The 14283-nt window shown below is 43.3% G+C and overlaps 1 long non-coding RNA gene across 1 annotated transcript; it reads left to right on the top strand.

Annotated features, from left to right (window-relative positions):
- The first annotated feature begins 8357 nt into the window (after positions 1-8357).
- On the top strand, positions 8358-12049 carry LOC134351337 (uncharacterized). Its single transcript, XR_010019126.1, has 3 exons — positions 8358-8489; positions 11561-11661; positions 11812-12049. It is a non-coding gene; the product is annotated as an uncharacterized LOC134351337 (long non-coding RNA).
- Positions 12050-14283: the final 2234 nt, after the last annotated feature.

Raw genomic sequence — 14283 nt, 5'->3', positions numbered from 1 at the left:
CCTCACAGCTAACATTGCCGCCCAGTTTCGTGTCAACCGCAAACTTGGAGATGCTGCATTTAATTCCCTCATCTAAGTCATTAATATATATTGTAAACAACTGGGGTCCCAGCACTGAGCCTTGCGGTACCCCACTAGTCACAGCCTGCCATTCTGAAAAGGTCCCATTTATTCCCACTCTTTGCTTCCTGTCTGCCAACCAGTTCTCTATCCACATCAATACCATACCCCCAATACCATGTGCTTTAAATTTGCACACTAATCTCCTAATCACACTAATCATGAACTTAGTCTGGTGAGGAGGGTGTGAGGACACCCAGCAGGACTGAAAAAAACAAGATCTGACAAAGGGTGGATGAGCTCCTTGTGAGCCAATGGCCATCTTCCGTGGAAGAGATTAAAGCCTCACCACGTATCTACGAATCATATGCTATGCACTTAGTTAGAAGAGACATGATGAACTTGGGCGCTGCACCGTGTGCCTGGACCTGCCCAAGGCCTCCTCCTAAGGAAGGGCTGATCTCAAAGAAATGGCCGCGGCTGGAGGCCGATATGGCCTCAGGCTCGGGTTTGGCTGGGTGGCGGCGGGTAGTGCCAAGGCGGCCAGTGAGAACAAACTGGAGGAGAGGCTGTACTCGGTGTTGTCGCAAGATCGAAGAAGATGGAGGTGCATAGCCAACACCCCTGGATTTGGGACGGCACCCACTGACTGACTGACATTCAATGGAATGGTTAGTAAGTTCTGAATAAACATTTTAGGGATGGCTTATTACGGCTTTTTTTTATATCTCTTCTGCTTCTTTGTGTCAGGAACCAAAGAGGGAAATGTAAGTCCCAATATGCAAACCCTAAACACTCAGCCACTCTCTTAAATTAATTCATTTACTTAAGGGAGAACATCTGACTGACTTAATGTTGTGTATGTAACAACTTTCTTCCGTCTTTAAATTCAGATGCAAATAATGAAAGACGAGTTCCTATTAAGTCGCAGAGGGGGTAATATTAGCCTTTGGCAATAGTGCAGAATCTGGAACATTAAAGTCACAGGGGAAACCATTCAAGACAAATGTTGCACATTTAGTAGGGTCTGTACATGGGGTGACTGTTTCTTTAAGGCCATTTCCTCGTTAAGCACAGTGTCATGTGATTGATTGCTCTCTGGCTGAAGCAGTTGTTTATGGAGACCTGTCCAATCAGAGATAAATGGAAAAGCTCTCGGGAATGAATAGTTGTGTTAGATTGAAGCTCTGAGTTTGAGAGTATGTTTAGCTCTTCACCCATAAAATTACTTGAAGAAGCCAGACACATCATATATAATTGCTGATCTATGTATATATTGCTGACTTTGTGCTATTGCTGCATTTCTCCATGCAGCATTTTGTTTCTGTCAGCTTGCAGACCGGTTTACTCATAAATTTGTTCTTTATCTTAGAATGATGACACTACAAAGACGTCCGTGGTCCTTGGAGACTCAAGCAACTGCAGATGCTCATACAAAATGCTGGAGGAGCTCAGCAGGACAGGCAGCATCTATGCAAAGGAATAAGCAGTCTATGTTTCAGGTCGAGACACTACATCAGAGCTTCAGATGCTTCATTAGTTAGGTGAATAGAAAGGAGATTCTGTGGATGACAAGATTCCCAGATAGTATGTTGCCTCCCAGATGCCAGGGTCAAGGACATCTAGGATGAAGTCCACAACATTCTTAGATGGGAGGGTAAGCGGCCAAAGGTCATGGCCCATGTTGATACCAATGACATGGGTAAGAAGTGTGATAAGGTCCTGCAAAGTGAGTTCAGAGAGTTAGGTTTTAATTTAAAGGACAAGTCCTCCTGGGTTATGAGCTTAGGATTGTGACCCGTGCCACCTGCTATTGAGGCCAGAACTGAGAAGATAATATAGTTTACCATGTGGCTAAGGAGATGGCACGGGAGGGAGGACTTCAGATTTTTGGATCATTGGGCTCTCTTCCAGGGAGGGTAGGACTGACTGCTACAGGAGGGATGGTTAGCATCTGAACTGGAGGAGGACTAATATCCTTGTGGAAAGATTTGCTGGTGCAGCAAGGAGTAGTGTGGTGGGGGAGGAGGTGTGGGAGGTGTAAACTGGAGTTGCAGAGGGATGGGAGCCAGAATGCCAGGGGTGATAGTGGAGTGGTTGTGGGGAAAGATGTTGTTCAGCCTACATACAAAGACACGAATCAAAATGTTGAGCATGGTAGGAGTAATGTTCTGAATTGTGTATGTTCCAATGCAAGAAGTATTGTAGGAAAGGTGTTTGAGCTTAGGGCATGGATCAGAATGTGGAATTATGACATTGTGGCCATTAGTAAGACTTGGTTGAAGGAGAGGCGGGATTGGCAGCTCAATCTGAGGAATGGGAAGAATTAAAGGGTGAGGGGTAGCATTACTTATCTTGACATTTTCCTTGACAGTGTTTAAACAGGACAGATGGGAAAACTCGTCTAGTGAGGCCATATGCGTGGAACTGCGGAATAAGAAGGGGGTGACCATGCTAATGGGGTTATATTATCGACCACCTGATAGCCAACGGGATTTAGAGGGGCAAATTTGTAGAGAGTTTGCTGACTGTTGAAGAAACATGAGGTTGTGATAATAGGTGATTTTAACTTTTCACATATTGATTGGGAATTTCATTCTGTAAAAGGACTGGATGGAATAGAGTTAGTCAAATGTGTTTAGGAAAGTTTCATTAATTAAAACATAAAGGTCCCAACTAGAGGGAGGATGATACTAGATCTCCTATTAAGGAATGAGACTGGGCAGGTGACAGAAGTCTGTGAAGGAGAACACTTTGCATCTTGTGATCACATTGTCATCAGTTTCAGTATAATTATGGAGAAAGATGGGTCTGGTCTGGTCGAGATTCTAAATTGGAGAGAGGCTAATTTTGGTGGTATTCAGAAACGATCTGGCAAATGTGGATTGGAACAGTTTGTTCTCAAGCAAAGGTATGCTTGGTAAGTGGAAGGCCTTCAAAAGTGAACTTTGGAGAGTACAGAGTTCGTACAGTGTGTTTTTGTCAGAATAAAAGGCAAGGATAACAGGTCTAGGGAGACATGGTTTTTGAGAGATACCAAGCCCTGGTTAAGAAGAAGGAGGTACATAGCAGGTATAGGCAGGAAGGAGCAAATGAGGTACTTGAGGAGTATAAAATATACAAAAGAACGCTTAAGCAAATCAGGAGGACTAAAAGAAGGCATTAGGTTACTCTAGCAGACAAGGTGAAGGAGAATCTCAAGGGCTTCTATTCAATTCAATTCAGTACATTTATTGTCAAAGAATATATAAATTATACAACTTTGAGATTTAATTGCTCACAGGTAGCCACAAAGTAAGAAACCTGAAAGAACCCAATTTAAAAATAAGAATTAAAATTAAAATAAAAGACCTACATTCGACGAGCAAGAGAAAGAGAAATAAAATCATGCAAACAATTGAAGCGAACGCAACATTCCGAACCAAAATTGAGTCCTCCGATCAGAACACTGGAGTAACCCGGAGTAGGCCCAAAGCCTTGCTTAACAGATCATCATATTAGCGGGCATGGAGGACAGCATCTGGGGCAGTCTTCATAGCTTCAGTACCATGGAGATGACCATTGTGAAGAATGAGCAAAATTCGCTCTCATCCTGACCGACACCCTATTTTTTCTATCTATCTAGGCAGGCATTTAAATTGATCAAATGATGGAAGAGCAAAAGGTTCCGGTGCTCTGGAGAGAGGAATGAGGATCTCAGAGAGTGAGTGAAATTGGCTCGCTCCTCCGAACTGGGCCGGCATTTAAATTTTCTAAACAGCATATCATACCACATGCTAGGATCCTGGCACCAGGGGCAGCGCTGTGGTGGTGCTAGCTGGTGCTATAGCCCCAGCAGAAATTACAATAGCACCACCAAGAAATTAACTGAAATTTCACATAAATTGCAGCTGCTTTTCTTTCTCTGTATAGTTTTGAATACAGCTTGTTTCTCCAGTAGATCTAGTGAAACAGTGCCCCCAATTACCATAGCACCCACGCAGCAATAAAGTTATAAACCCTGTCAGATCCACTCTACACTTCTGCTTATCTGTTCGTTGTCAATGTCTTGCCGTTGCTGTCCTCAGATCAGCTAAGCTGATCTAAGATCACTTAAGGTGGTGATGTCACTCACTCTCACTCACACGAGAGATTGATAGTATATATCTAGATCCATGGTCTTGCGAGACTAACAGATGCCACACACACACACACACACACACACACACACACACACGTTGTGCTTTTGCAAGCTAGAGTGGGCCTGGCAAGTGCATTATTTTGGCCAGCGTGAAAAATGGATCGATTTTTAGTCAGAAAATGACCTCATCCAGAGGAATCAGTGGTGTCTCAGCCTGAGCCTGTCTTAATTGAAAGTGACATGCAGAAAGACGTAAGTGGGGATGAGGAGGGCAGCAGTTTATTGAAGGAGTGTGAGGGCAAAGAAGAGGAACAAGAAATGGAGCAGGATTTGGAAGAGAACGTGGATGAAGCTGCTCTTAGTGCCAGTGGGAATACTGACAGCGATGTTAGCCAGCAGCCTGAGGAAGGACCCCGTCGGCCAGCATTGAAAAAGTATCCTTCGCTGCTCGCAACAGTTTGGCAATCAGCAAAGGAGTTTCATTCGTGGCTGGTTTGACTGACTGGAATATTCGATCACGAAAGATACTACGTTCTGCTTTGCATGCAGGCATTTGTGGAGGACATGGGTTCCATTCGGAGTCTACCTTCACTGGCACTGGTTACCGCAACTGGCGGAAAGCTACATCAGCTTTCAAAACCCACCAAGTAAGTGCAGCTCATAAGTTTGCTATGGAGGCATGGGCTGAATTCAGATTGAGAAAACAAGACGGTTCAAGATTGGGAAATATGCTTGACAAAGGACATGCAAAGATTGTCCAGCAAAATCGTGAGTATATGAAAGCAGTGGTTGAGTCTCTAGCAAGGACAGATAGTGAATAACACAGTGGAATTTCTAGCTCTAATGAGACCCTACTGTGATGCATTTATAGATTTATAAAAAACTAATCTGCATATCACTGACTCTACCTGTGACATCTGCTTAATGCAAACGGAGTTTCCCTTGCCTCAGGATGCCTCAAAAACTACCTGAGGAATAGCAGCGGCGATGCTCGGAACAGTAACTTGGCCCTGTTAGCCATAAACAGCCGGAGGACCAAAGCACTTGACATCCAGAAAATCACTGATGCTTTCGCCACCAATCACAACAACAGACGGATTGTGCTTCTTTGAAAACATCAATGGTGAGTAAAGTTGATTTTTTAAAAAATTTGGGCCAAAACTAATGCTGATTATTATTATTATTCTGTGGTGAATACCCTATAGTGCTTATGTTTCCTGCAAATCCTAAAATATTAGGGGAGGAGGGGAGGAGAAGATGGCGGCGAGATGCAGTGCGCGCGGCCGCTCCGAAATGATATTGTATTTGTAAGTAGGTACCAGGCACAATCCTGATTTGATGGAGACAGATGTGAGAAGCACGGAGGAACATCTGGAGAAACTTCTGAAATGCCCGCTTTGCTGCTGCTGCTACTGTGTGATTGAGAATCTCCGGAGGGGAAGTCCCCAAATCCCCGGCTTTGCCTATTGCCTGTTGCTGGGGCTGGGGTTGGAGCGCTCGGCAGAGATGGTGCTCGGTGCTTGGTGTCGGAGGGCTGGTCGGAGGCTCGAATTTTTCAGACGGACTCAAGAGTTGGCTGTGGTCGGGTGCTTCCAGGGTGCTGCATCGGCAAGTTTGCGGCGCTGGAGATTCATGGCAGGGAGAGTTTTTCTTCCTTTTACTGTCTGCGTGAGATGATGGGACTTTCGAGAGACTTTCAGACTTTTTTTTTACCGTGCCCATGGTCTGTTCTTTATCAAATTACGGTATTGCTTTGCACTGTTGTAACTATATGTTATAATTATGTGGTTTTTGTCAGTTTTTCAGTCTTGGTTTGTGTTGTATTTCTGTGATATCATTCTGGAGGAACATTGTATCATTTCTTAATGCATGCATTACTAAATGACAATAAAAGAGGTCCGCGTGGCCTCATAATCTAATCTAATCTGATATTACATTTACTGCTATTAAGCCTACTGGTTTTGCTTAGACTTCCAAGCAGTGATTCTGTTGATTTTTGTTTTAAATTCAGTAGCCAAATTAATTGAGGTATTGCATGGTCTGAGTACGATTTGTCCAACTCCTGGTAAAGCCTTGCATCTGTTGTTTGCCTTATTTGACTTTAATAACGGTGTATCTTTTGGCCTTGTCTGTCTAAGAAATGTGATTAGCAGTGGACATTGTGGATTAGTGTTGTGTTTTTCAGTTGAAAAGCATGCATTTGATGCTGATTGCGGGACTGGTGCGTGATTCACGTTCTGCGCTGTGGGTCGGATGCTCTGTTGGTTTGTTTGTTTATGCTCTGTGTAGTCCGGGTTGTCTCCGATGCTGTTGACACTGTCACAGTTCACTTCTATATCCTATCCATCAATTGCTGTTGCTTGTGAATCAACAGAGGCATTTATAGTAGGCACATAATGCTTGAAACTGACTTTTGAATGCCACGCGTCTGGCCTTGCGCATGCATATTACCATACAGTACATCCCTCAGCACCATCACTGAATAATTCAGCCCCACTGTAGCACCAGCAAGAAAAAAATCTCTGGTGCCGCCACTGCCCGGCACTGCTGCTGCAAAAGGCTCTGGGCCTAGAACACGCTGCCTAGCGACACATTCCGGGCCCAGATTTTGTCACCCAGCCAGAAGCTGATCTCAGACTCTTCAAATTAGTGCCCACAGTGATCCTGCTCCACACCTGGGCCATTTGAGCCAGCAGTGGAACTTCTCCGCCCAGTCCTCAACTTCTCCTTTTGGCGCCCTGAACGATTAACCTTACTCCTGGGCCAGCAGTACAGGTATCGGAACTCCATCTGCATCGATTCTGCAACACACCATCTCAGTTCATTCCTGGAATTCACCTTCCCATCACTCTCCCCTTCACTGTTTGTGGCGATAATTTAACACAATTTACCTCAGAAAAGGTATTTTTAGTGATATTTTTAGTCATATTTCTTAGCTTTCTGACTATCAAATGGCGTTTGGTAGCGCCATCTTAATTGGAGGATTCTACAGATATAATAAGAGCAAAAGAATTGCAAGTGACAAATTGGTCCTCTTGAGGATCAGAGTGGTCATCTATGCATGGAACCAAAAGAGATGGAGGTGATCTTAAATGGATTTTTTTGCATCTATATTTTCTCAGGAAATTGACACAGAATCTGTAGAAGTAAGGCAAAACAGCAGTGAGTTCATGGACAGTAATCAGGTTTTGGAGGAGGAGGTGTTTGCTGTGTTGAGGCAATTTAACATGAATAAATCCCCAGGGCCTGAAGAGGTATTCCCTTGGACATTGTGGGAGGTCAGTGCAGAAATTGCAGAGGCACTAGCAGAGATATTTAAAATGTCCTTGGCAACAGGTGAGGAGGATAGTTAATGTTGTTCCATTGTTTAAGAAAGGCTCTAAAAATAACACGGGAAATTATAGGCCGTTGAGCCTGATATCAGTAGTGGCTAAGTTATTGGAAGGTGTCCTAAGGGACCGTGTATATAAATGAAACACCCTTATACTGGGCGTCTCTGGAAACCCGACTCGTTAGTCCCTCGCTAGCAACCACTGGATTCCATGGCGATAAACCCACCTTTCTCCGGCCGCGTACATCTGGGACGTATACAGATTTGGTTCTGCCAAATCCGTGAGGTTTGGATGTCTCGCCTACCCAAACTCTGGTTTGTGTGAATGCTGTGTGATTTACTGCCCCCGGCAAGAAATAACAGATTATACACTGCTTACAATTAAAAAGAAGTATAATTAAGAATGTTAATTTAAGCAAACAGTTATTAAATGGAAAAAGAAGACAAAAAGGGCCCATTACTCTTAAACAGTCAAATGTTCACTTAAATTGGAGCTCATCTTGAACCTGTCGGTCATTCACGCACTGGACTCTCGGTCTGTGTGAAAGCACAACACCACCTTTCGATTGTCACTCGAAATCCATCTCGAACAAAAGGGTCTCCCACGGGAGTATTGGTTCTTCTTTCTTGAAGCCGTTCATCTGCACAAAGCACCTTGTGCAACAGGGATGGCATCCCCAGCCATTGCTTTCCCCCTGTCTTCTTCCATCCCCTGCCAACAAAGACCTTCAACCCAGCATTCTCCAGAACCTTCTCCCAGTTCCACTATCCTGGTTGGCTGACGGCACATTCCTAAGTTGAATAACAAGCCTCTTATCTTAGCTCAAACCCAAGCAAGCTGAAAGCAGAACAGACTGCTCTTACGCAACTGCTAGAATTAAATACCTACAACATAGCAATCAAATCTGAACCTGGGCATTACATAAATGTTTTGATAGACAGGGACTGATTAGCGATACTCAACATGAATTGCGTATGGTAAGTCATATCTAACCAATCTTGTAGAGTTTTTTGAGGAAGTTACCGGGAAAGTTAATGAAGTTGAGGCAATAGATGTTGTCTATATTGACTTTAGCAAGGCCTTTGACAAGGTCCTGCATGGAGGCTTGTCGAGAATGTTCAGTCGCTTGGCATTCAGGATGAGATAGTAAATTGGATTAAACATTGGCTTCAAGGGAGAAGCCAGAAAGTGGTAGTAGATGGTTGTCTCTCTGACTGGAGACCTGCGACTGGTTGTGTTTCCTAGGGATCAGAGCTGGGTCTGTTGTTTGTCATCTATATCAATGATCCGGACAATAATGTGGGAAACTGGATCAGCATGTTTGCAGATGACACTAAGTTTGGGAGTGTAGTGGTCAGCGAAGAAGACTATCAAAGCCTGCAGTGGGATCTGGACAAGTTGGAAAAATGGACTGAAAAATGGCAGAAGGAAATTAGTGCAGACAAGTGTGAAGTTTTGCACTTTGGGAGGACAAACCAAGATAGGACTTAAATGGTGAGCAGTAGGGCACTGAGGAGTGCCATACAACATAGAGATCTGGGAAGACAGTTTCATAATTTCTTGAAAGTGAAGTCACAGATTGATAAAGTCGTAAAGAAAACTTTTGGTACGTTGGCCTTCATAAGTCAAAGTAATGAGTACAGGAGTTGGGATGTTACTTTGAAGTTGCATAAGATGTTGGTGAGGCCTAATTTGGAGTATTGTGTACAGTTCTGGTGACCTACTGTTCCTACAGGAAAGATATCAATAAGATTGAAAGATTGCAGAGGAAATTTACAAAGATGTTGTCAGGTCTTGAGGTCTTGAGTTACAGGGAGAGGTTGAATAGGTGAGGACTTTATTCCCTGGAGAGTAGGAGAATGAGGGGAGATTTGATAGAGGTATACAAATTATGAGGGGTATAGATAGAGTAAATGCAAGCTGTCTTTTTCCACTGAGGTTGGGTCAGACTAGAACTAGAGGTCATGGGTTAAGGGTGAAAGGTGAACTAATTAAGGGGAACATAAGAGGAAACTTCTTCACTCAGAGTGGTGAGAGTGTGGAATGAGCTTCCAGTGGAAATAATGGATTTGGGTCTGATTTGAATATTTCAGAGAGATTTGGATAGGTACGTGGATGAGAGGGGTATGGAGGGCTATGGTTCAGGTGCAGGTCAATGGGACCAGGCAGGTTAATAGTTCAGTAGGGACTAGATGGGCCAAAGGGTCTGTTTCTGTGCTGTAACATTCTATGACTCTAATCTGGAGCCACAAAAAATCTGCAAGAGGAATGGAGGAGCTTGAACAGCATTTGTAAGGGGAAAAGGAATTGTCAACATTTTGGGTTGAAGCTTTCTTGGTTTTATGCTTTGATAGTGTGTCACCCGATGAATCACGCTTCATGTGTGAACCTGTGTGGTAAGTATTATACCTCTCCATGTTTCCTTATGAGTTACTTTACTTACTGCCTGTTACACTGCTGGTGTTTAGGGCAGCAATGAAGGTCCTCCATTTCTTTCATCATGTCAGTAGCTTCCTCTCTGTTTTCCCTACTGTCATTTGTGCAAATTCCAGGTGGAGACTCAGGAATACTGTCACTCAGTTGTAGATAGATTCTTCATTGCTGTTTCCATAACAATTTTGTTTTACCAGTCAGAGTTCTTAGTCCTGAGCTAAACCCCAAACCTGGAGAACCTGTGGACCACTCTTAGTCTACTCTTTGACCTGTTTGGCAGGGGAGACCCTACCAAGAGCCAAAGCATAAAGCCCCTACTCCAGCCAACTAAGCTCTCCTGGCCTCCAAACCACGGAGAGGTTGTAGTTTTCTTGGAGGCCTTATGGGTTAGAAGGTGCCTATTTAGCTCATGCCAGCATGTGGAGGAAATCCATTCCCAATTAATTTTCTCTGTGTTTTCCACATTGTTCATTCAGAAAGCTGATGGTGGAGGGGAAGAAGCTGAGCCTGAACTGTTGAGTGTGCGTCTTCAGGCTCCTGTACCGCCACCTCAATGGTAGCAATGAGAAAAGGATGTATCCTTGGTGATAGCACTGCTTAATGATTGTCGTCATCACCTTTTGAAGGGGTCCTGGATGCTGTGCAGACCAGTATCCATGATGGAGCTGGCCGTGTTTCCAACTTTCTGCAATTTTCTCTGGTCCTCTGCCCTGGCTGCTCCATGCCAGAGTGTTAGAATGGCTGTTCGAACATACAACCAGTTAGAATGCTCTCTGTGGTACATCTGTAGAAATTTGCCGCCTATGGCATACCAACTCTCCTCAAAATCTTCATGAAGTTAATGAAGCCTGTTCCTTTTTTGTAATTGCATCAATATGTTAGACCCAGGATAGATTTTCAGAGATGTTGACACCAAGCAACTTAAAACTGCTCACACTTGCCACTGCTGACCCCTAGATGAGGACTGGTGAGTGTTTCCTTGACTTCCCCTTCCTGAAGTCCACAATCAAATCTTACTGACATGGAGTGCAAGACTGTTGTTGTGACACCACTCAACCAGCTGATGTATCTCACTCTGGTGCAGTACGTCATCACCAACTGAAATTCTGCCAACAATGGTTGTCACCTGCAAATTTATAGATGGTTTTTAAATTGTGCCTAGTGTATAGTCATGGGTGTAGAGAGAGTAGAGCAGTGGGCTAGGCACACATCCTTGAGGTGCGACATTGTTGATTGCCAGCAAAGAGGAGATGCTATTTGCAATTCGCACTGAGGTGGCCTCCTGATGAGGAAGTCAAGGATCCAATTGCAGATGCCCAGGTTTTTGAACTTGTTGAATAGTACTGAGGGTCTGATGGTGTTGAATGCTGAGCTGTAATCATTAAACAGCAGCCTGATGTAGGAATTGCTATTGTTCTGGAGACCAGGAGAGCCAGTGAGATTATATCTGCTGTAGACCTATTGTGGCGATAGGCAAATGCATCAGGTCCAGAGCCTTGCTTTGGCAGGAGTTGATTCTGGCCATGACCAACCTCTCAAATCACTTCATTACTGGGCAATGGTCTTGAATGTTGTCTGTGGTGACTTAAAACGGAAGCTATTATTTTGTTTTCAGGTGAAAACAGAAAATGCTGGCAATTCTCACAGGACTGGTGACATCGGCAGGAAGAGAAACAGAGTTAATGTTCAGTTTGAAGATCCTTCATTGGAACTTTGGTAGACATCACATTTTATTATACTTTGAGACTCTTCCTTTGTGCACCAAACATTACAGTTAACACAATATGAATTAATGTGAAAAGTGAATCATTGTAATAGATATTATGCTGATGAAAGCCTATCTTTCTGTCTTTCATATCTTGGCAGCATCCAGATACACAAATTGGCCCTCACAATGCTGACTCTTTTGAAAAAGTGCCTATGCTGCCATCCTCAGGTCTAGTCATTCATTACATCTTTAATTCCCTGTAAGTTGATGCTGCAGTGATCTATCTCCTGAACTGGCGAATGGGAAATCACAGAGGAGGACCACGAATGCAATATGCATGTCATTTTATCCTGATTCTTACTAATTGTATTGTCAGCTGATTTAGACTATGCTAGAAATAAAAGAAGCAATTTCAATGAGGATGTAGTGTTGTTTATATATTCTTATGAAGTGAACATGTTGTTCTAGCGTCATTTACTGATTCCAAGGCTGCACTGCACATACAAAGCCCGTGTAGGAGATATTAATGTAGAATGTGGAATTGTAAATATTTGTGTGCACAATCCATATTCGGCACCTTTGTCAAATTAGTCGGCCACCGTATGAAGGGTGGCACAGTGGCACAGCTAGTAGAACTGTTGTCTCACAGTGCCTGTTCAGTCCTGACCTCAGTTGCTGTCCGTGTGGAGTTTGCATGTTCTCCTTGTAGCTGTGGGCTTCCTCTGGATACTCTGGTTTCATTCCAAACCCCAAAGTCTTGTGGATTGGTGTATCCGTTGGTCATAGTAAATTGTCCCAAGGGCGTGGGTGACTGAAAATAGCTTGGGGATCATTGGGGGGAATGTGATGAGAATTAAAAATGAGATTAATGTATGATCACTGTACGTGGATGATGAGGACTTGCTGGACGGAAGGGCCATTTTCTGTGTTGTTTCTCTCTAATACTCCATGATCCATTGACCTCCCCATTCAACATCAAAGGATCAGGAAGCCAAGCTTTAATATTCCAGATGCCAATGGAACTCATGATTTCAACTATTCACATGAAATTGCATTGCATTTTGAGCGAGAGGTATGTGCAATACAGTGTAAAGATTTCAAAAACAATCAACCACTAATCATACTGTAAGTGTATAGCCCCAGCTGTTCTGGAGTTCAGAATTCAACTCTGGAGCCACCTGTAAGAAGTTTGTACATTCTCCATCTGTGAGCACGTGCATCTCCTCCCACAGTCCAAAGGTGAACCAGTTAGCAGATTCATAGGTTGTTGTAAATTGTCCTGTATTTAGGCTAGTGTTTCAGCAAGTGGGGCCTGCTCCATGCTGTATCTCTAAATAAAATAAAAATAAAATACCAAAGGAAGAAATTACACATGATCAAAAATATCAGAACTTTTGACTGGTCCCACTACTTGGAACCTACAGTGTTCAACATAGCCTTCTGCTCAGCTACTCCATGCCGATCAAGAGCTCCACCTAAGCGAGTTCCGTTTGCCAGTGTTTATCCCCTATCCCTCTAAACCAGGAGATCCCAACCTTTTTATGCCATGGATCCCCACCATTAACCAAAGGGTCCATGGACCCCAGGTTTGGAACCCCTGCTCTGAAGCTTGTCTATCCACGTACCTGTCCAAGTGTCTTTTAGATGTTGTTATTGTAGCTGCCATGTAAATGGAATATACTGCAGGGATTGGCTATGATTGATTGAGTGGACAGATAGGGCTGAGTTTTGGTGCACTGGAGCTGTGAATGTTCTAGAACATAGAATATAGAACAGCAGAGCACAGTACAGGCCCTTCGGCCCATGATCTTTTAGCCTACTCCAAGATCAACCTAATGCTTCCCTCCTGCGTAGCCCTTCTGCCATTAGTGCTGTCCTCTGCCTTCAAGCTCAACCTTCTTTGTAATTCCCATCATTCTCTGAGCCATTTCTGTAAATGTCTACTCAATACGGCCCCACGTTAAAGAGGAGTTGTATTCCTAGAAAATATGTGTCGCGACGTTCCATAGCACAAACCCTGGACAAAAATGTTAAATAAAGGTTCATTCTTTTTGCGTTTTGTGTTTATTTAGACCATAAGACCATAAGATATAGGAACAGAACTAGGCCATTTGGCCCATCGAGTCTGCTCTGTCCATTTCCCTGTCAGCCCCAATTCAGAGACTTTGTCTACCATATATTCTGTAAGAGTGAATTTTTATTCTGAATTTCAAATTTTTGTTGTCGACTTTATAAAGATGAATTTCCATTACTGGAACTGCTGTAATGTGGGGATAAATTGTTTATATTCACAAATGCTGGCATTTGCTCTCTGATCCTGAATTGTCCATCAGACTAAATGATTTGATATACCTCAGTAAGTAGTGAAGAATCAATCATGTTGATGTGTCTGGAGTCACAAATGCATATTTTTACGCATGTATTAATAAACCAGGTAGAATTTTAACAACTGTATTGGTTGTGTGTGGCCACCATTAATGACATTTTGGATTTATTTAATTAATTTTCTTTAAATTTCCTACCTCCTGCAGAGGATTCAAACACCAAAACTCTGGATGCTTGTCCAGTAAACTATTTTGTGACTATACGTGACTGAACACACATCAGCCATGTCTCATGGATGCAGTGAG

The sequence above is a fragment of the Mobula hypostoma genome, chromosome 9 (genome assembly GCF_963921235.1).
Source record: "Mobula hypostoma chromosome 9, sMobHyp1.1, whole genome shotgun sequence".
Classification (NCBI taxonomy): domain Eukaryota; kingdom Metazoa; phylum Chordata; class Chondrichthyes; order Myliobatiformes; family Myliobatidae; genus Mobula; species Mobula hypostoma.
The sequence above is the reverse complement of the archived record's forward strand: the minus strand, read 5'-3'. Positions and strand labels throughout refer to the sequence as shown.